Source organism: Enhydra lutris, unplaced genomic scaffold, assembly GCF_002288905.1.
Source record: "Enhydra lutris kenyoni isolate GAN:26980312 unplaced genomic scaffold, ASM228890v2 scaffoldscaffold16, whole genome shotgun sequence".
Classification (NCBI taxonomy): domain Eukaryota; kingdom Metazoa; phylum Chordata; class Mammalia; order Carnivora; family Mustelidae; genus Enhydra; species Enhydra lutris.
The window spans coordinates 23,434,177-23,454,608 of record NW_019154100.1 but is presented as its reverse complement, the minus strand read 5'-3'; the positions used below and the strand labels follow the sequence as shown (position 1 = coordinate 23,454,608).

General features: G+C 43.4%; 1 long non-coding RNA gene across 2 annotated transcripts; it reads right to left on the bottom strand.

Annotated features, from left to right (window-relative positions):
* Positions 1-16,586: 16,586 nt before the first annotated feature.
* On the bottom strand, positions 16,587-20,018 carry LOC111147372. 2 transcript variants are annotated; one of them, XR_002640622.1, is made up of 4 exons: positions 20,002-20,018; positions 18,167-18,200; positions 17,542-17,606; positions 16,587-16,755 (listed from the first exon to the last, which is right to left on the bottom strand). It is a non-coding gene; the product is annotated as an uncharacterized LOC111147372 (long non-coding RNA). The 2 variants fall into 2 exon arrangements; XR_002640621.1 differs by having other exon boundaries at positions 17,553-17,606.
* Positions 20,019-20,432: the final 414 nt, after the last annotated feature.

The window sequence follows — 20,432 nt, the reverse complement described above, 5'->3', positions numbered from 1 at the left end:
CAGTGTAAAAATGTTGCAGCTGCACTGCATAGAAGTAGAATTTTGACATTCAGATTCTACATCCTGCACACTACATGTCCTTTGGGAGAAAGGCATCTTCCTGGATTTTAGGTTTGTTCCATCTTTTAGGTCAATAATTAAAACATGCTCTGCTTCATCACCTTGCAGGGGGATGGAATGCGGCACTTTGCCATTTCTGTGTTCCTGATAGAATTATATGGACACAGTCTTCTTCTAACAGCAATATTTGGCTTAGTGCTGCTGGCTCTGTGTTAATATTTGAGGTCTTAATTGGTGATTTGATTGGCAGGGAACCAAGAAACAAAGGTAATGTTCTTAACTATGACACATACTTATAAGGAAATTTATGATCTTACTAGCTTTTTTGATTTATTTAGTGAAATAAAATGCAGATAGAAGCTTAATAGAAAGAGAGCATAACTTTTACAAAACTAGAAAAAGCACATACAGCTTTGTACCCTTCTTCAGTATTATATTTAAGACATTGTAGTTTTTAGATTCTTGCCCATCACAGATTTTTAATATTAAACTTCTGAAAATACACTTTCTTTTTAATACTCTGATATTACCTATGTATAATATACTTGTGTTATTTTTTTTTTAATTAAAGGCAGTTTCTATGTGTAAAAGATATCTTTTGTACCAAGTAATCTAAATTAGGAACTAGTATCTGGAGACTTAGTCATTCAAATGTAGACTATTTTTAGCATTTGGCTCTAAGATCTTGTTAACCCTCTTATAGCAAGTAAGGATGTAGGATTTTTTTTTTTAAGAATGTAAGATTTTTTAAGTTTTTCCTATTTTGATTGCTCATCAACATTTCATTCCAGCTAGGAGGCTTGGAAAGACACTGTCTGAAGCTATGCCTTTGGAAAAGCTAACTTATGTAAAGTTGGTCCTTTGACCATATATATATATATTTTTTTAAGATTTTATTTATTTATTTATTTATTTATTTAAGAGCATGTGCATGAGGGTGGGTGGGGAGTGGGCAAAGGGAGAGGCAGACTCCGTGCTGAGCAGGGAGCCCAATGTGGGACTCGATCCCAAGACTCTGGCATCATGACCTGAGCCAAAGGCAGATGCTTAATGGACTGAGTCACCCGTGCCTGCTCAGTTTGAAGAATTCTGTGAGATACGGGATTTGTAAAGCACTCAGCCCTACATCTGTACACAGGAAAAAACGAATGACGTTGCTGTTATCAAAAAGATATATAACCTGCACTTTCAGAACACGGTACAGAATTCCATGGCAATGTTAGACTTGCAACATAAGTGAATTAAAAGATTTCTTTTTTTTTTTAAAGATTTTATTTATTTATTTGAAACAGAGAGTGAGAGATCACAAGTATGCAGAGAGGTAGGCATAGAGACAGAGAGGAGAAAGCAGGCTCCCCGCTGAGCAGAGAGCCCGATGCGGGCCTCGATCCCAGGACCCTGAGATCATGACCTGAGCTGAAGGCAGAGGCTTAACCCACTGAGCCACCCAGGCGCCCAAAAGATTTCTTCTGGCCAATGATAAGCTTCTACTTTCCCTGTAAAAAAACGCATCTGCAAATGTGACTATGGATTATCACTTATCACGGATAGTGAGAGGTAGAATTTTTTTCAACAATGGAGCTAAATGGAGGAATCTGGCATCTTCTTTGTTTTTTCTTCCATTTATAAAACTTGCATCATTCACGTTGTGATATATTCAGATTGCCAACTTAAAAACTGGAGATCTTGTCCAACCCTATATTTGAGGAATTGGTAGTCTCTGCTAGAAAACGTTTGTGAGTTGGTAGCCAAGATAAAGGAAGCTATCACGGGGAAGTCTATTAAAATATACTCCTTAACAAATAGTAGAACCCCCTTATAATCATGTCTTCTCTTAAACTACACTTATTTGGATGTCCTATGGTTTAAATAACACTACCCAAAATAAAACAGCTCTGTGGATAAAAGCTGGTTAACATGTGTTGAAAGTGTCCTCTATCTCTAGGTAAAAGAAAATCTTCCTAGCCTCTGTTAATTGCTTTTAAAGAAATCTAAGATAAAACATAGATTCTGTTTTGAAACTCACTATGATTTTTTTTAAGTGATCCTGCAAATATGTTCTTCAGCAATTGTGGAACAGTTGAGAGAGTGAGCTTTGGGGTCAGCCTACCTGGATTTGAATCTCAGCTCCCCTCTCACCTTCTCTGTGACCTTGAGCAAATAAACGCACCTCTTTGTGCCTCTACTTCTTAATTCGTAAAAGGAAGCTACTGTCAGTCTCTAAGAGTTGTTGTGAGGGGTCAGTGAGCCAGATGTATGGAGATGGCTTAGAAGTAGGCACCTGGCACTAGGTAGTTTTCAGCTAGTTTGTCCTTCATCCTCCTCCCCCTCATCAACATGTTAGCCATGATAACATTATGACTAGTTAATATCATTGTTATTGTTGTTAGGATAGCGGGATGTGATAGAAAAAGAGAAGACAAGAGACAGGAGTTAGAGTAATTAGCTCCAAGTAACCTTGTCCTCAATTTATTTATCTCTTAATTGTTCAAGTTCAACAGAACTGATCTTGAAGGCTTCTTTCAGGTTAAAAATCCTGTGATAAATTCATAGTTAGCCTGAAAAGAATTCTTTCTGTTTCCACCACAGTTCACCCCTTGCAAGGCTAGCCAATCTAGCAAATGGATCCTGTTAAATTCGCCAGGAGGAAAGAAGGACTCAACCACTGAGTTGTAATTTTCCCTTCCCCTCACTTACGGGGATGAATGCAGTGTTCTGACAGCTGGACCAGATCATCACTATATTTGCTCCACTGTCTGTTGGCCAGGTGATGACATGGGCATCTCATGTGATCAGTTGTGGTTTCATTCTTGGATAGAACTTGGTTTCACTTCTTGTGGAGTTTCTATTTCTGTCCAGGGTTTATCAGCTAGCTCCCCAATTGGCTGTAAAACCCCAGCAACAAAGAGGGGGGCACTTCCAAGAAAGGCAACGGGAGGCTGTGAAGATTCAAAGTCAGATGAACTCAGAGACAGCGATTGTCCTTTTTTCTCCTTTATGTCAGTATTTCATTTCTTCTTTCCAGAGCTTGTGTTTGATTTTAATCTCCACATTTTGTCTGCAAATGTGCCTTAGAAACCGTGAAAAAATGAGAAGGTTCCAACTGTGCGATTGGTCATATAGTTCATATGGCTGATCTCATTGGTGGGGGCAGAAGGGGCCATCATGTGCAGTCACACAGGTTGTACACTGCCCCATTCCAGGGGCTTTAGAGAGACTCTGATGTGAGTAGCACTCCCATGGGACTGTGCAGTATTTGACCTCTACAATCTATTTCATGGTCCTGGGGGCAAATTTCTTCTTCCTCTCTCACTCATAGTTCTCCTTAAAGATGCTAAGTTAGAAAGACAGCCATCTCAGAGAGTATGGGCTGCTCTTTGGCCAAGACAGTGTCATGAACTAACCATCTCTGCTATCTGCAGTGGGGTTTTCCTGTTTTGTTTTTGTTTCTTTGTTTGTTTAAGTAGGCTCCACACCCAGCTTGGAGCCTAATATGGGGGTTGAACTCAGAACACTGAGATCAAAACCTGAGCTCAGATCAAGAGTCAGATGTTCAACAGACTAAGCCACCAGATGCCCCTCGGTAGTGTTTTTTAAAACAGAGATTCCTTAACATTAGGGTGAGATGTGAGGAAGGGGGACATGCCAATAAATATGACCTCAAGATGAAGTGCTCTCCCTGCCTGCTTACAGTGCTGCCCGTTTGCCTGGCATGGCAGAGTTCAGGCCTTGCTTCTGAGATCAGTGTCTTTTTCTGGACTTCTTATAATTAATTATCCTTTCTTTCAAGCTGTTCTGCAATTGAAGCCTACCAGATCTCATTGTATGAATAAAATATGTGTATTTATAGAGATAGATACATCCATTTAGATGATGGTTGGGTAGGTAAGTAGTTAGAAAGATAGATAAGTAGATAAATTGTGCTGTAGCTTTCCATCTGTCCCTTTTAGCTGTGTAACCAGGCAGAGTCATTTGACTCAGACCACGTCTCACTGTCTGTACAGTGTGGGTAACAATGGCCGGAATGCTGTGGTGAAAAGATCGCTTCTGCAAAGCCCCATTTTACTCCCTGACATGTAGTGAAACAAGTCAGTGTTGGCTGATTTTTCATCAGTGTAATTGTTGTTATTTTTATTTATTTTATTTATTTTTTTAAAGAGGATCTGGCAATGAATTCTTTGCTACAACTGAGAGCTAGTTCTTGGGCTACAGTGGGTTTGGCCTGATCCCCTCTCCTTCCTTCACAGCCTTCTTTGATTCCCATGTTTTTTGTTGTGTGTGTGTGTGTGTGTGTGTGTGTGTGTGTGTGTTTTTTTCCCCAGAGCTTGTCTTTGTCTGTGCTAAACGCCTCTCACAAAGGCCTCTTTCTTTTTAAATCTGCTTACAGCCATTGCTGATTCCATGCTAGAAGACCGAATGCTATTATCATTTTCTTTTCATGAGTATCTTTTTTTTTTTCAGAAACCTAACCAAAGGAAGTATCCATCACTGTTTTTAAAAGTTCATTACTGTGTTTCAAGCCTGTGAAAATTTGTCTTTCACTCTCTGCTATACTTTCTCTCCCGCCAGTGACCACCTTCCTGACCTCACTGTGTGTCTTAGTTCGGGTTCTCTCCAAAGCAATTCTTGAGAGGAAGATTTGGGGTGAAAAGTAATCTATTTGGCAGGTGATCCCAGGAAGCATGGCAGTGGGTAGGGGGTGGTGGATGGGAAATGAGGCAGGGAAGGGAGAAGAGCCAATAAAGAATGTATTGGCCTACAGGTTACTGCGATTGGCACTCAGTCTTGCTAGGGCCCTGTGAGATACTGTGTAGGGTTTACCTCAGATTTGTCCCACCAAGGACCTAGGGCATTTCTCCACCAAGAGGTCTGATGCCTGGGCACATCCAGTATAGCCTGCCCTTGTGTTTCTGGGGCTGGAGAGAGACTCTCTGTTAGAAAGACATGGCTGCTCGGGACAGGAAGCCATTGTCACCCACAGGAACTGCTCAACAGAGAAGTAGATGAGGGTGGGGATGGGCTGAAGGCATTGGGGCAGGGCACTGACGTCAAGCTTACTGGATTTTATTTTAGGTGAAATGGGACTCTCAGGAAACCACAGATGGATTCATCAGCAAACCCAAAACTTTGGGAAGGTTCAAGGATCACAAGTCTAACCTTGAAGGACAACAGGCCAGAGCCACAGGGCTTCCCCTCTGCCTCCCAAACCCCTGAAGGTGGCTGCGCACATGCTGGAATGGGTGGGAGGCATACTCCAGGCAGACTCTCTTCCTGGAGGGCTTGGGCTTGGCCTTCCTCTACATGATTGTACTGGGCTTTGACTGCATCACCATTGGCTACGCCTACAACCAAGGGATTGGAGTCTCCCTGCTTAGCCTCCTCACGGCCCTGTCAGCTTTATCTGGCCTGATGGACACCACGCTCTTCCCCAGGCTCAGGGAGCACTCTGGCTTGGTCACCACAGGAATCGTATCCAGCTGGCTCCATGGAGGCTGCCTGATATTCTGCGTCTTTTCTGTCTTTGCTTCTGGAAGTCCATTTGATATGGCTGTTTTCTCACTTTCATGAAGCAAAAACTCTTCTTCAAACCATGTGTTGCTAAAAGAGAACCAGGTACATGTTTATGTCTTTGAAAGAAACGTGAACCAATCTTTCCTCCCAGATGGCTCTTCTGTCCACTGGACCAATAGCACATTTCTCTTAGAAGGCAAGCAGGACCCCAAGGCTCCTCAGCCTTACATCTCCATTGTCTTGCTCTTCTCGGGTGTGATCCTGGCAAGAATCGGTGAGTAGTGAGTCCGGTGTGACATGGCATTCTGCAGACTGTGATGATGCTAAGAAATCTTGATGGTCTCATCATGGTGTCATTGTGAGTTTTATCATTCATTCACCTAGAACATGTTATATGAAAAGAGCTGTCCTAGACACTGGGGATAAGAGAGTCATTTCATCACACAAAGGCTTAGCCCCATGGAGCATAGAGTCTGGATGGCAGGCCATTGAGTAAATAGTCAACAACTGGCAGTAATACAAAGTGAGAGGAGCAAGGTGAGGGAGGGTTAGCAGAGGATTAAGAATGTATAAGAGGGACACCAAACCTGGTCTGGGGAGTTAGAGAAGCCTTCCTAGAGGGAGGCACAACTAAGAGATTCCTGAAGAACAAACAGAACAGGTGACATGAAGAAAGAACACTCTAGGCTAGACAGATAGTTGTACAAAGGCAAAAATGCGAAGACATGGAAATCTGGAGAAGTGAAAGTAGTTCTTTCCTAGGTGTCAAGCATGTCAGTGCTACAGAAGGCATCTAAGTTAAAGGAGCATTTTAACCTGGATCCTTTCTCTATGGAACTGGGATGGAGAGACAGGAAAGAGGACAGCTCTGTGGGACCCAAACCTTCCTCAGCTGCTTAGGGGAGGGGATGGAAATCATTTCCCAGGATGAGGTGCCTAACTTTGAAGGTCTACAAGCTTGTCTGCCCTAGGAGCTTGGTCTTGGAACTTTGCCACTAACTACATGTCATTCATCCATAGCAATGAGAACTTACCTGATTTAGTAAGGGTGTTTAATTGTTTCTGGAGTTTTTGTTTGTTTGTTTGTTTGTTTTAAGTTTGGTCAGTTGATACATGGTGAATCCAACAGTGACATGCTGGAATCAATGGTGATGGCAATAGAAATCCCTTAACAGCTTATTGGCCCCAGTGATTAGACCTTAAGATTCCCAACCTGGGCAGAATCTGGGCCTTGCTCTGAGACATGGAAACCCAGAGATCAGATTTCAACCCAAGCCTTGTTCCCTACCCCAAATCCAAAGTCACCACCTTCAAAACCCCTCCCTGAGGCCTCAGAACCAGTGGATTCCCCAAGCCCAGGTCAGAAATGGAGGAAGTGGAAAATGTGGTGGTGAGTGGTGGGAGGTGTGGATCAACAACCAAATCTATCTTCTTCGTTCATCCAATAAGCCTTCCTGTACATCTCCTCTGTGCTCTATGTCCTGGGCTTTGGCAAGGTCCCTGACCTCTAGGGGCTCAAAGCTCTACCTTCTCACTGTTGGAGCACAGTGGGGTGAGAGCATGGGGGTAGAAGAGTAATTTCCTTATTTCTGTCATGGAGACCCAGAACCCCTTGGTTCACAGAAGCTTTGGAACATTGGGAGAGGATAACTGAGAGTTTTGTAGATCCAGATTCAAGAGGTTATAGAACCATGGGTTGGCCTGGGAACCTCATTCCTCTGATGAAGTGTGTGTGTAGGAGAGAGAGATTGTGCTCTGAATTCTAAATGACTAAAAGAAACACGTTCTTTCATCTGGAGTTCATCTCACTTCTAAAATACTTTAAGTGAAGTACCTGACAGGTAGATTATTTTCTATTAGGATATTTGACTAGTACTTCCAACCTTTAATTGCATGAGCAACTGAGAGCAGATTGGCCACTTATGATTTATGCAATTCACAGTGTGATCATAAACTATTTAGTTCAAAAGGGAGGAAAGTCCACCTTGACGCTTCCTGACACAAAAGAAATGATCACATATGGAGAACGCAGAATGTCATCGGCAATGCCTGTAATCCAGAGAAGCATTCAGCATGACAAACTTCTCGCTTTTCTCTACTGCAATAGCAGTTCTTTTTGCTGATCCTTGATGAGGATTCCAAAGACACAGAACACTAATGAAGGAGACAGCTCAGGACCTGGAGCCAGGCTGCCTGATGATGTCCACAAGTCATCTAAGTTCCCTGCTCACCATTTCCTTCTCTGTAAGACAGGGTCATAATGAGAATGCCTGCTGGTTAGGGAAGTGACAAGCACTGGGGCTCCTTGCTAGGGTGAATATTAACTCTCATCCCCAATTGTCGTCATTATTCTCCCTTGGCTGTACTTCCGATGCTTTCACGACCCTCATGTAAGGGTGGGTGTGGCAGTGACACAGAACCACAATGCCAAGCGGCATGGATACTGCATATTTCCCACACACCCACTGCCAGCAGGTGCCCTTTATCTTTATCCCCGGCAGAATTATACATGATCTTGGGGTCGTGTGCTGTTGACACTGCACATGTCCAAAGCACCATTGCCCATAAGGATATCTTGTGTTGACATGGTCAGCATGGTCATGTCTGGTGGTGGTGGTGACTGGTCCTCTCCTCAGGACAGGTGGCCAGTGGCCTGCCTTGGCATTCCACCAGGCATCCCCAGGCCAGGCTCATCTTGGGCATTGGCTCAGTAAATAATTGTTTCCATTTTGAGGGAACCTAAGTGATAGAACTCTGGTGACAACAAGACTTGACACATTGCCCAAAAGTCACTTTGCCTTTTAAAATCTAAGAACTTTAGGGGTGCGTGGGTGGTGCAGTCAGTTGAACATCTGACTCTTGGTTTCCAGTGAGGTCATGATCTCAGCATCCTGGGATCGAGCCCCACACTGGGCTCCACACTCAGCGCAGCGTCTGCTTGAGATTTTGTCTCCCTGTCCCTCAGCCCCTATTTCTCATGCTCTTTCTCTAAGATACACAAGTATTTTTTTTAATCTAAGAGCTGTACCTCTTTATGCCTTCAATATAGAAGTAATTCTGTCTTCTGAAATAAACAGAGCCTCCTTATGTGGCCGAAAGTGTGGGGAGGGGGATACAGGGAGAGAGGAGGCTAATTCCTGCTGTGCTAAACCGGGAGCAAAAACAGAGAGTCTGGAATTGGAACCAGATCAGAAGCTCAAGATACTGCTCTCTGTCCTAAACATTTTTGGAGCGGAGGCAAAAATACACCCTGAATGAAGTTACATTGCTAGGTAGTAATGCTGTGGTGGTGGTAACTCAAAAAAATACTTAATAAACTTATAATACCACAAATTATGACAGTAACTACCATGCACAGAGGGCCAGGCATGATGCTACACACTTCACAACACTGTCTCATCTAATCCTTCAGTGAGGTAGTGCTCTGAAGATTTTATTTATTTATTTTACAGAGAGAGAGAGATTACAAGTAGGCAGAGAAGCAGGCAGAGAAGCAGGCAGAGAGAGAGAGAGGAGGAAGCAAGCTCCTCACTGAGCAGAGAGCTGGATCCCAGGATCCCAGAGGATCATGACCTGAGCCAAAGGCAGAGGCTTTAACCCACTGAGCCACCCAGGTGCCCCAAGGTAGTTCTCTAAATATTCCCATTTCACACACGTGGAAACTGAGCCCCAGAAAGCTTCATTTACCCAACTTGACAATGCCATTCGGTGCCAGAGCTGAAATTCTCACCAAGGTCTCTGATACCTATTTATACTTATTCTAGACCAACACTGCTGCCCTGTAGGTCTCTGGTCCTTTGACCTGACCGTGACCCAGCTTCTTTAGGAGAACGTTCCAGAGGCAGAGGGAGGGGCTGCGAACCATGTGCAGTGCTCCCTGAACTACCTCATGGACCTCATCTATCTTGTCCTTGTCATACTGACCCTGCGGACTCAGCAGTTTGGCATGTTGGTCTTCATTTCGGTACTGTCTGTAGCCACAGGGCACGTGCTGTGTTTCTTTTTTGTGAGAAAGTATCAGATTACAAATGGCTGTTCTCCGAAGTCAGCAAAGGAAGGCACTTGAATCTGATAGGTAGGCAGCACCTCTGACTGCTCAGAGCTCCAGTAACCAGGGCCCCATCTCACATGGAGTGTTCGCAGCCTTAGCCCCACATTGCTACTGGGAGCCTTGTTCTGCTGTTCCATCTCACAGCAACTGCGTTGAATGCGTCTTTGCAGTGACAGGTAATTTGAAAGGGCTCTGGCTTATAGCAGGCTCATCAACTGAACCCAGACTCTACCCCAGACAACTTAAAGGATCTTGCTTCACTTTTGGCAGGAGAGTAATTCAATGGTTTCAGGTTTTTTTGTTCTCTGGGTTCTAACATTAGACAGAATATTTTGGTCAAGGTTAAAATTAGAGAGGGTGGAGCATGGTCAGTGATGTTTGATATCAATACGTTGGATATGGGTTTTTGTTTTACAGGTGAATCGAGAATGTTCTTTTGACATGTTAAGGGCTCCTGAAGAAGTCTTCAGTTATTTCTCGCAAAAGTAGATAATTGTGACCATTTTGGGGTGATTTATACATTCTAAGGCTTGGTTAGGGATCTGATAGACTTGGGCAAGTTCTGCCTCAGTGATCGAGTGAAGACTTGCAGTTTGACCAACTCTGGTTAAGAAAACCACAAATTTGGGGCACCTGGGTAGTGAAGTTTGTTGGACATCTTACTGTTGGTTTCGGTTCAGGCCATGGTCTCATGGGTTGTATGTTTGAGCCCTGTGTCAGCCTCTGGGCTCAGCAGAGAGTCTGCTTAAGACTTTCTCTATCTTCCCGTGTCACACCGCTCCCCGCATACATACTCTTTCTCTCTTTAAAATAAATGAATCTTTAGGGGCGCCTGGGTGGCTCAGTGGGTTAAGCCTCTGCCTTCGGCTTGGGTCATGATCCCAGGGTCCTGGGATTGAGTCCCGCATCGGGCTCTCTGCTTGGCAGGGAGCCTGCTTCCTCCTCTCTATCTCTCTCTCTCTGCCTGCTTGTGATCTCTCTCTGTCAAATAAAAATTTAAAAAAATAAATAAATAAATAAATAAAATAAATGAATCTTTAAAAAAGAAGAAAGAAAGAAAAAAGAAAAAGCAAGCCACAAGTTTGTGATGAGCAAATTTTGAGTTTCTGACCACTTATAATCAATGTTAAAACTAGAATTTTGAGAGTCTTAGAATAAAATCCATATACATACAGCTCCATGCTTAAGATAATAATGAACTACTATTTTGTAAGTGCTGTGATAGATAAGTTCACATGGAAGAGAAAACAACGAAGCTAGTGAATAAGCCTCTGCAGGCCTCAAAGTCTGTGTGTGGGTAAGTCACGGTTTGGGACTGGCCTGGTCATATTCCGTACCACCTTCAAGGTGGGCATTGTTGGGAATGGCATTTTCTAAGACAGAGTTTCTAACTCTCCGCACTACTAGCATTTTGGGTTAGATAAGCCTTTGGAGTGGGGGTGGGGGTGCACTGTGCCTTTGGATTGGGGGTATTTTGCAGTATCCCTGACCTCTGCTCTCAAGAGGCCAGTAACACCCCTCACCCACCCAACTGTGAGAATCCAGTGTGTTCAGAGAATACAAAGGTCCCTCAAGGACAGCAAAATACCTCCAATACCCCATCCCCTCTAAAGAATCACTGCTTAAGAGAAATGTAAAAACTAAGGGAAAAATCCACCACTTACTGTTCAAAGACAAAATGATAAACCTCAACTCTTTGGTCAACTAATCTTTGACAAAGCAGGAAAGAATGTCCAATGGAAAAAGTCTCTTCAACAAATGGTGTTGGGGAAATTGGACAGCCACATGCAGAACAATGATACTGAACCATTTTCTTACACCATACCCAAAAATAAACTCAAAATGGATGAAAGCCCTAAATGTGAGACAGGAATCCCTCAAAATCCTAGAGGAGAACATAGGCAGCAACCTCTGTGACGTTGGCCTCAGCAGTTTCTTGCTAGATATGTCTCCAAAGGCAAGAGAAACAAAAGCAAAAATGATCTACTCTGGCTTCACGAAGATAAAGAGCCTTTGCATGACAAAGGAAACAGTCAACAAAACTAAAAGGCAACCAACAGAATGGAAGAAGATATTTGCAAATATCTTATCAGATAAAGGGCTAGTATCCAAGATCTTTAAAGAAATTATCAAACTCAACACCCAAAAAACAAAACAAAAAATCCAGTCAAGAAATGGGGAGAAGATATGAACAGACATTTCTTCAAAGAAGATCCAGATGGCCAACAGACAAATGAAAAAATGCTCAACATCACTTGGCATCAGGAAAACACAAATGAAAACCACGATGAGATAACACCTAACACCTGTCAGAATGGCTAAAATTAACAATTCAGGGAGTATGGGAGTATTACTCAGCCATCAAAAAGAATGAAATCTTGCCATTTGCAACCATGTGGCTGGAACTAGATGGCATTATATTAAGCAAAATAAGTCAGTCAGAGAATGACATATACCATGCGATTTCACTCATATGTGGAATTTAAGAAACGGATGAACATAGGGGAAGGGAAAGAAAAATAAGATAAAAGCAAGGAGGGAGGCAAATCATAAGAGACTCTTAACTATAAGGAACAAATAGTGTTGCTGGAGAGGATATGGGGTAACTGGGTGATGGACACTAAGGAGAGCACTTGATGTAATGGGTACGCAGTGTTATATGCAACTGGTGAATCACTAAACTCTACCTCTGGAACTAATAATACACTATATGTTAACCAAATTGAATTTAAATAAAGAATTTTTAAAAAAGACAAAATGATAAAAAGTCATTATTAGTAGTAAGGAAACTACAAAAGGGGATTTTTACATGGACCTGCTTTTTAGACCTAAGTGAAATGAGGGAAAGGAAGAATGTTGTGGAACATTTTGCTTAACATAAGGTAGTTTTTAAAAATTGTGTTTTATGTAAGTTCTGGTAATACTTATGGTGCCACCTCCCCAGTCTTTACCTTCCATTGAATGTGAAAGACAGATTACTACAGACACACACACATACACCCCAAACTAACTAGGTCAGTAAATCAGAACTGTTTTTTCATATGGATTCTTCACTAAGAAGGCTGTATTTTGATGAGATGTAGCAATACCCAGTCCTTTGGTTCCTGATTCTTCTAATGAACACACAAGTACTTGCACATAGTCTTAAAACAAAAGTGTTTAATAAATACATCCTGAAGCCTTTTATTTTATTTGTATTTATTTATTTTTAAAGAAAGATTTTATTTATTTATTTGACACAGAGATACACAGCAAGAGAGGGAACACAAGCAGGGAGAGTGGGAGAGGGAGAAGCAAGCTTCCTGCTGAGCAGGGAGCCTGATGTGGGGCTGGATCCAAGGACCCTGGGATCATGACCTGAGCTAGAGGCAGATGCCCAATGACTGAGCCACCCAGGTACCCCCTGAAGCCTTTTATTTACAATCCCCAGAAGTGCTAGCTGATTGAGGGTAGAATTTATGTCAGATCCTCTAAGCATCCTGAAAAGAAGAGCTGTTTACCTGGGAATGCTGTATTGTGAGTGCTAATCTAATTTTACTCTTGCTTCTCCTTCAGGTCCTATAGTAGGATGGCAACACCTTTCTCTCTATGGATTGGAACCACTATCTGCCTGTTTCCATGAATATTTTGATTCTTGTTTTAGATTAGTACTGACCAACAGAAATATGATGCAAATTGCATTTATATAACTTTCATATTTCTTTTAACCCAGTATCCAAAATATTATCTAATATATAGTCAGTATAAAATTGAGATATTTCCATTCTTTGTTTATATTAATTCTTTCAAAGCTGGTATTTTTTACACCTCAGTGCATGTTGGTTTGGAGTAGCCAGGTTTCAAGTGCTCCAGTGACTTGTGGTCAGTGCCTACTGTGTTTAGGAGTGCAGTTTGACCCTGTGATGATTCCCAAAGTTGCACATATTTCTCTACCGGAGAAGGTCTGTAAATGATACAGTGTGCTCTATTCTGCATGGAGATAACATGCTAGGGCATTTGTCCAAGGGAAAATCAATGGTATTAGGCTCTGCTCCTAGAAACAAATCATTATGACATAGATCAAACTGATTCAACTGGACTTTATCTCTGCAACAGATTGATGTGGAGCTGTCCTTCTGGAAATGCAGATGGCAGTGGTGGAGAGTACAAGAAATTGGCCCCTTGCAGTGTAGATAAGCTCCACTTGGGGGCCCTCTAGTCATGGTTGCATAGTCCCAGATTGTGATAATATAATATTGGAATCAGAACTCTTCAGTTCATGAATATGCGGTAAATTTTGGAAAGACAACTTTGAGTGCAAAATGAAAATAAGCCTTTCAAACACGTATCTAGTGTTTGTTTACACAATCTCAGCATGGCTTTTTTCTCAAGAGGTGTTATCCCTTTGCCTTGATAATGAGCTGGGGTAACTGGCAGACCAACCTCACTATTCTGCGTCAAGTCCATCAGTTTCCATGATCTCTAGATCCTTGTTTAGTCATATGGACACCTTTTCTGTACTACTTCTTCCTTCAAGGTGCTTGAGATCATGAAGGGGAAAAAAAACTTCTTTCCACTTAGGTTCCAGGGCGCTGAGAATGCAAATTATCCCACTTCCTCCTTCTTTTCCATTTTAAATTCATATTCAAGGGCCTAATGACAAATTTACCAACAGGCTCTTTTTGTCAGCTCCCAGGAGGCTCAGAGCCAAATTGGCAAGAGCCTAATGCACGAGGTCTAATGGCTTGGTTTTATAATCCTGCTCTCCTCTTGCTGAGCTTTTATCCCCTCTTCTAATTATTGTATTGTTTACTGTTTGTTAGAAGCCCTAAATCATTCTGGGAATGCAGTAGTGATGGTGTGTGTGTGTGTGTGTGTGTGTGTGTGTGTAAAAATAGTCTCTTCAGAGTTTGTCCTAACAACTGGATCTTTCATGTACTGACTCAGATACTAAGTGAAATTACTCCTTCTAACAGAAGTTGATGGGGGCATATTCTGTCCCTGGCTTCATCTTACATAGTGATGTGTGTAAGTCACACCATGCAAGTGCTGTACAGGGAGGAGTTTTCTATCACAGGACTTAACACACAAGAGAAACAAACACAGTGAATATTTGCCAAATTATGAAATTTTAAGGTTTTAGAAACCTCAAAAATACTTATTTTAAGGGCTGGCTCAGCCATTAATTGTGGGTGGCTTAGTTGTTAAGTGTCTGCCTTCGGCTCGGGCTTGTCCGTCTCCCACTCCCCCTGCTTATGTTCCCTCTCTTGCTGTCTCTATTAAAAAAATAAATAAAATCTTTTAAAAAAATACTTATTTTAGTTTGGAATAGTCACTTGAACTACAGAGTTTCGCTTGCTTTTTAAGAACCATAAACTACTTGTAGTCAGGACTTAATACTGTAGAGTACCTCTGTCAAAAATGGGATATGCCCGGGATGCCTGGGTGGCTCAGTTGGTTGGGCGGCTGCCTTTGGCTCAGGTCATGATCCCAGCGTCCTGGGATCGAGTCCCGCATCGGGCGCCTTGCTCATCAGGGAGCCTGCTTCTCCCTCTGCCTCTGCCTGCCATTCAGTCTGCCTGTGCTTGCTCTCTCTCCCTCTCTCTCTCTCTCTGACAAATAAATAAATAAAATCTTTAAAAAAAGAAATGGGATATGCCCATTCTTGACCTCTAATTATGTGACTCAATCTACCTGAACCAACATGAGCAAGAGCATAACCATGATCCTGGGCAAGTCACATCTGGGGAAGATAGTGACTGGAGTTCTTAAGATTTTACATTTTCAATGAAATCATAACCATTAGCATAGAGTCACATTGCAATCACATTTTCTTTTATAGTCATAAAGATTCTCTTTAAGCCCAAAACCTCCTCAATCAGAATTAATAAACCCTCTTTGGAAACATTTCATTCAACTCCAGATCTGCTTCACTTCTCAGGGCACCTGGGCACAAAATGACAAGTAGTCCTATTGGCATCATCCCAGTCTCGCCTTAGCTCTGCTCAGCATGCGGGCATGTGCTATGCCCAGGAGGGCAAGCTTACACTGCGGGACTGTGGGGAAGGCTCCAACTCCTAATCCCATCTTTGGCGTTTGCTGGACTTAATTTAACTAAGGTATCAGGCAATAGTATTGCCGTCGTAGAGGGAAGGGGATTGGGGGAGATGGACCAGGGTACATATCCAACCCGGAAGCACAGAGGCATCTGAAGGGGGTTGCTTGCGCCTGCGGCAAGATGGCATCACGCAGCCATCAGAACACATGGTCACAGGGCAGGGCTCAACAGGCTCTGTGGTTAGACCTACTTATTACCTACAGTAGAGAACAATGACTCACAACCAAACTTGGTTCTTGCTTCCTTGCAAAAGCATCCTTGAATATCCTGAGTTCAGGCTGATTTTTTTTTTTTTTTTTTCAGGAGGAAACCATGTGGCTGATGCATCAAGCTTTGAAATCAACCCAAGCCCAGTTACTCAGCAGCTAAAACCTCACCTCATTGCTCCAACTCCCTGGCTGGTGTCGGTTGAAGACATTTTAAATTTTCTTGGGACGCGGAAACTGGTGATGTGGAAAACAAAGCTACGAGGAACCCAAAGCAGTGCCAACCCAGTTACAGGGCATAGAAAGGTAACAGAAATTCCACACTCCTGTGTTCTGTCACCATGTGGCCCACTAGAATGGACTGTCGAGACTGAGGGCAAAGTGCCTGGTAGCTGACTTAAAATGCAGCTGTCAAGACCAGAGTATGTGTTGTTGCTTGAAATACCAATAGAGAAATTTTATATCCTCGATGAGTAAGCCAACATAAACCTTTTGGTTCCATTTTACTTGGATATCTATTGTGTGCACGAGTTACTTACGTGACTATATCCCCAAAATGATTTTGATGTTTTGCCATTTTTAACCCCTCAGGAAATCATTCAACACTGATCCAAAACTGCTTTGCCATAGATTTCATTGGGAAGGTCATTTAGATGCCAGAGAAGTTTCTAAAGTCACATTTATTGATGTGTAATTTACATTTAGCAAAACTCACCCCAAAATTTGACAAATGTAATCACCACCATGAACAAGATATAAAACATTTCCTCAAAACTCCCTCATGCTCCTTTGTAACCAGCCCCTCGCTGATCCTTAAGAATCCATGTCTCCTGTCAAAAGGATCAAATGTAATCATTAAAATGATCTATTATGGAAAAATTGATAAGCATATAAAACTAAGTTTTTTTTAAGATTTTATTTATTTATTTGATAGAGATCACAAGTAGGCAGAGAGGCAGGCAGAGAGAGAGAGAGAGAGAGAGAGAGAGAGAGAGAGAGAGGAAGAAGCAGACTCCCTGCTGAGCAGAGAGCCCAATGCGGGGCTCAATCCCAGGACCTTGAGATTGTGACCTGAGCCGAAGGCAGAGGCTTTAACCCACTGAACCACCCAGGTGGCCCTAAAACCAAGTTTTTAAGAGGCTGCTTTGAAATGTATCTTCAGGACTGTCAAAAGAATGAGATTTAAAAATAAGCTTTGCAAATTATAAAGCACAACTGACAAACTTGTCAAGATAGTGGTGTCAAGCTTTAGGCTGGGGATATTTGGCTGGTATAAATGGAACTATATTCTATAAAATTCTCTATGGGGCAGGTAGATTTTTTTTTTTAAGATTTTATTTATTTATTTGACAGAGCGAGATCACAAGTAGGCAGAGAGGCAGGCAGAGAGAGAGATGAGGAGAAGCAGGCTCCCTGCCAAGCAGAGAGCCCGATGTGGGACTCGATCCCAGGACCCTGAGATCATGACCTGAGCCGAAGGCAGAGGCTTAACCCACTGAGCCACCCAGGCACCCGCAGGTAGATGTTCTTAAAGCTATTTGGCACCTGCTCAAAATTTACCTCTGCTACTACCATGAAAGGGACAAAGGAAGGAAAAACATTTTATATATACACACACATATATTACCACATGTGCAAATACACGTTATCTACGTGAAAAGCTTCCTTCAGGCCAGCAGCCCTGTAAAAGAAGTATCACAGCAGGTAGTTAGAGCAGCAAGTACTAAATGTGCTAGTAAGAAATAACCAGTGGTTTCTACACCATGTTTAGAAAAATTTTCAAGTAAATAAATAGAACTCCCCAACATACTATACGTTGTCCACTGAGCAATGTTCTGATATAAAAGTGCATGCTTAACTCAAACCCTATTTTACTAAAGCTAACAATCTGCCTCAACCTTCTGGAAGACTCAAATGCAAAATGGCCACCACTGGAAAAGATACTTTCAAAGATTAAATGTCAAATACTTAAAAATCCACTTAAAAAAAAACCCATTTCTTGGCATAATAAAGTATTACCTATATACTAGAGGCTTTCCCCCTTTCTAATTAAAACATACTTTCAGCAGGGAGAAGGGATATGATCATGTAACTGTAACCAAGTCCTATTTTGTTGGCCTCAGGTAAATCCTTTAACCCATCAGAGAAGCATATCTAATCAGATTAGGGTTCTCATCCTTGGCCAAGAATTCCATTCAGCATTTAATAACTCAAGCCAAATTCTCTCCATTTGGTCCATACCTGAAGTTTGTCAACATCTTGAACTGGACTGAGCCTGGGAGAAAAGTGAGAAGAACAACATTAGGAATATCATGTCCCTTTTCATGGGTTGGGGCTTTTTGTTTTGTAGAGTGTCTTTAATTGTAGTTATCTACTAGCTACATTTGTTGAAGAAAAAGCTTCCTTTGATTAGAACTTCTGTAAAAAGGTGATATTCTCCAAAATTTCCTCACACTTGGGAACCTCCTTGGTAACATTCAGCCAGGAGTAAAATCAACAGTGAATTAAGTTCCTATCCTCTGGGATTCCACAGAATTCATGTCAGTGACAGCTTGATCTCTTTGTTACATTAGCCTGGAATAGTAGCAATTTTAGAAAAAAAGTAAATACTACTGGCAACAGTTTGTACCTAGGAAACACTGAAACAAACTCCAAACAGATTTAAAAACCAAAGGAAGCCTGGGACTTGTTTACCCAGAAGCAGAGAGCTAGCAAGTTGAGAACAGTCTCCAGCTCCTGTTCAGTTTCCACGATCCTTAAATAGATACTGGCTCAAGCTGCTGCTTCCTTGTCATGCTGCCTGGCTCTCTGGCCCATGTTTCTGTCTCAGATGGAAATGTTGAAACAGTTTGGCTCAAGAGGAAGCCCCAATACATAAAGCAATTGTAAACAAAGCTTGACCACTGTATTTGCTGGTGTGGCAGTGCTAGTCACCAGATGGGGGGATGCTGGGCAGGGAACCCTGGCCATGTGCTATGGACTCATATATATGGCTGCAAAAGGGTCCCTACAGCACAGCTTGCAAAACTACCCACCCCCCTCTAAAAGCATGATAAAATGGATGTCCCACTGGGTTTCCTAATCAGTAAAATTGAATTATTTTCTAATAAGTGCTAAAGCCTTTCATAACTCTAGGGCAAACATGTGAACCTCACAAGCCTCATATTTCAAGGGGAGATTCCTAAGTGATACCTAGGATATCTACAGCGAGTTCTTCATTCATTCAACTCTAAATTTAGATCTCTACAAAATTCGGAGACTAACCCTTTCTACAGCAAGGTGTGCCAATGTCTTAGTGGACACAAATCAGAACCCCAATGGTTCAGATTTTTTCCCCCAGGACAGAAGACCATGACTTTGGGGGAGAGCATTGCAGGCTCCTTGATGAGGGCTCACAGCAGTTACCAGGTTTGGCAAGACTCATCCCAGACCTTTGGAAAAGCCCAACTACCCTGCAAAGTGGCAACGCAAAGCCGTTTGTCGTGAGCGGCTGCGCGTGCGGAGTCCCCTCGGTTTGTGGCTGGCACTGTAACCACGCTGCTCTGCACGGAAACCGCAAGCGCTCAGATCCACGATCTCGCTCACTCTCCAAACTGGCAATGTCGGGAGTCATTGCCAAGAGCCGGCAGGCTGGAGTCCCGAGTGCGGCGGCAACGCGGACACCCAGCCGGCTCAGCTTCCCGGCCCCCAGCTGCGTTCTCCGATAGTTCTCTTTTCGTTGAAATAGGAGGTTGAAGCTTCTGTGGCCTGGAACCCTTGAGCATCGGGGCCACAGGCACGAGACGTGCGGGGACTGGGGGGTGTTTAGGCGCCGCGAGGGTGCTTCTCGGGGACCAGGGTCCCCGGATCCCCGAGGACGTGCCCATCTAAGAGGTGGTGCCCCCCGCCGGGGGCTCCTTCCCCGGGATCGGGGGGCCTTTCCCATGGGGCGCCTAGCTGAGGCCGAACCGGGGTCACAGACACCCGGACGGGGCGAGCACGGGGACAAGGAGGGAAGCGTCTAGTAAGTGCCACCAGAGAACCCCCCCCCCCCAACGTGGCCTGTTTCGGCGTTGAGCCGGCCGTAAGGTACTTACCGAGTCACGCGCCGTGGCGGAAAAGAGAGGGCGTTGGAGAGACCAAGTTTAAAAGGGGCCTGGGCGATCGGGCACCCTGCGGCAACCAACCAAAAAGTTACCCGAGCGCCCCTCCCGGCCCTGTACCCGCCCCGCTGGGGGTGCCCGGTGGCTCTCGCACTCCCCCTGCCGGCGCCCGGGGCTCGGAGCCTGCGGACTCTGGGGCACACCTGCCGGAACACCTCTCTGGGTGTGGTGTGCATCTACCTCGGGGCATATTAGATGAAATTCCTGGCATCAGATAATGTTAGGTACGTACACCCCCCCTCCCACCACCAAAGTATTCCATGTCTTCCCTCAGGGTGGTCTGCAAGCCACAGAAGCACGGCTGCCCAGGACCCGCTCTCTCCAGCCTTGTCCTTAACCTGCTTTTGGAATTTTGAGATTTGGAG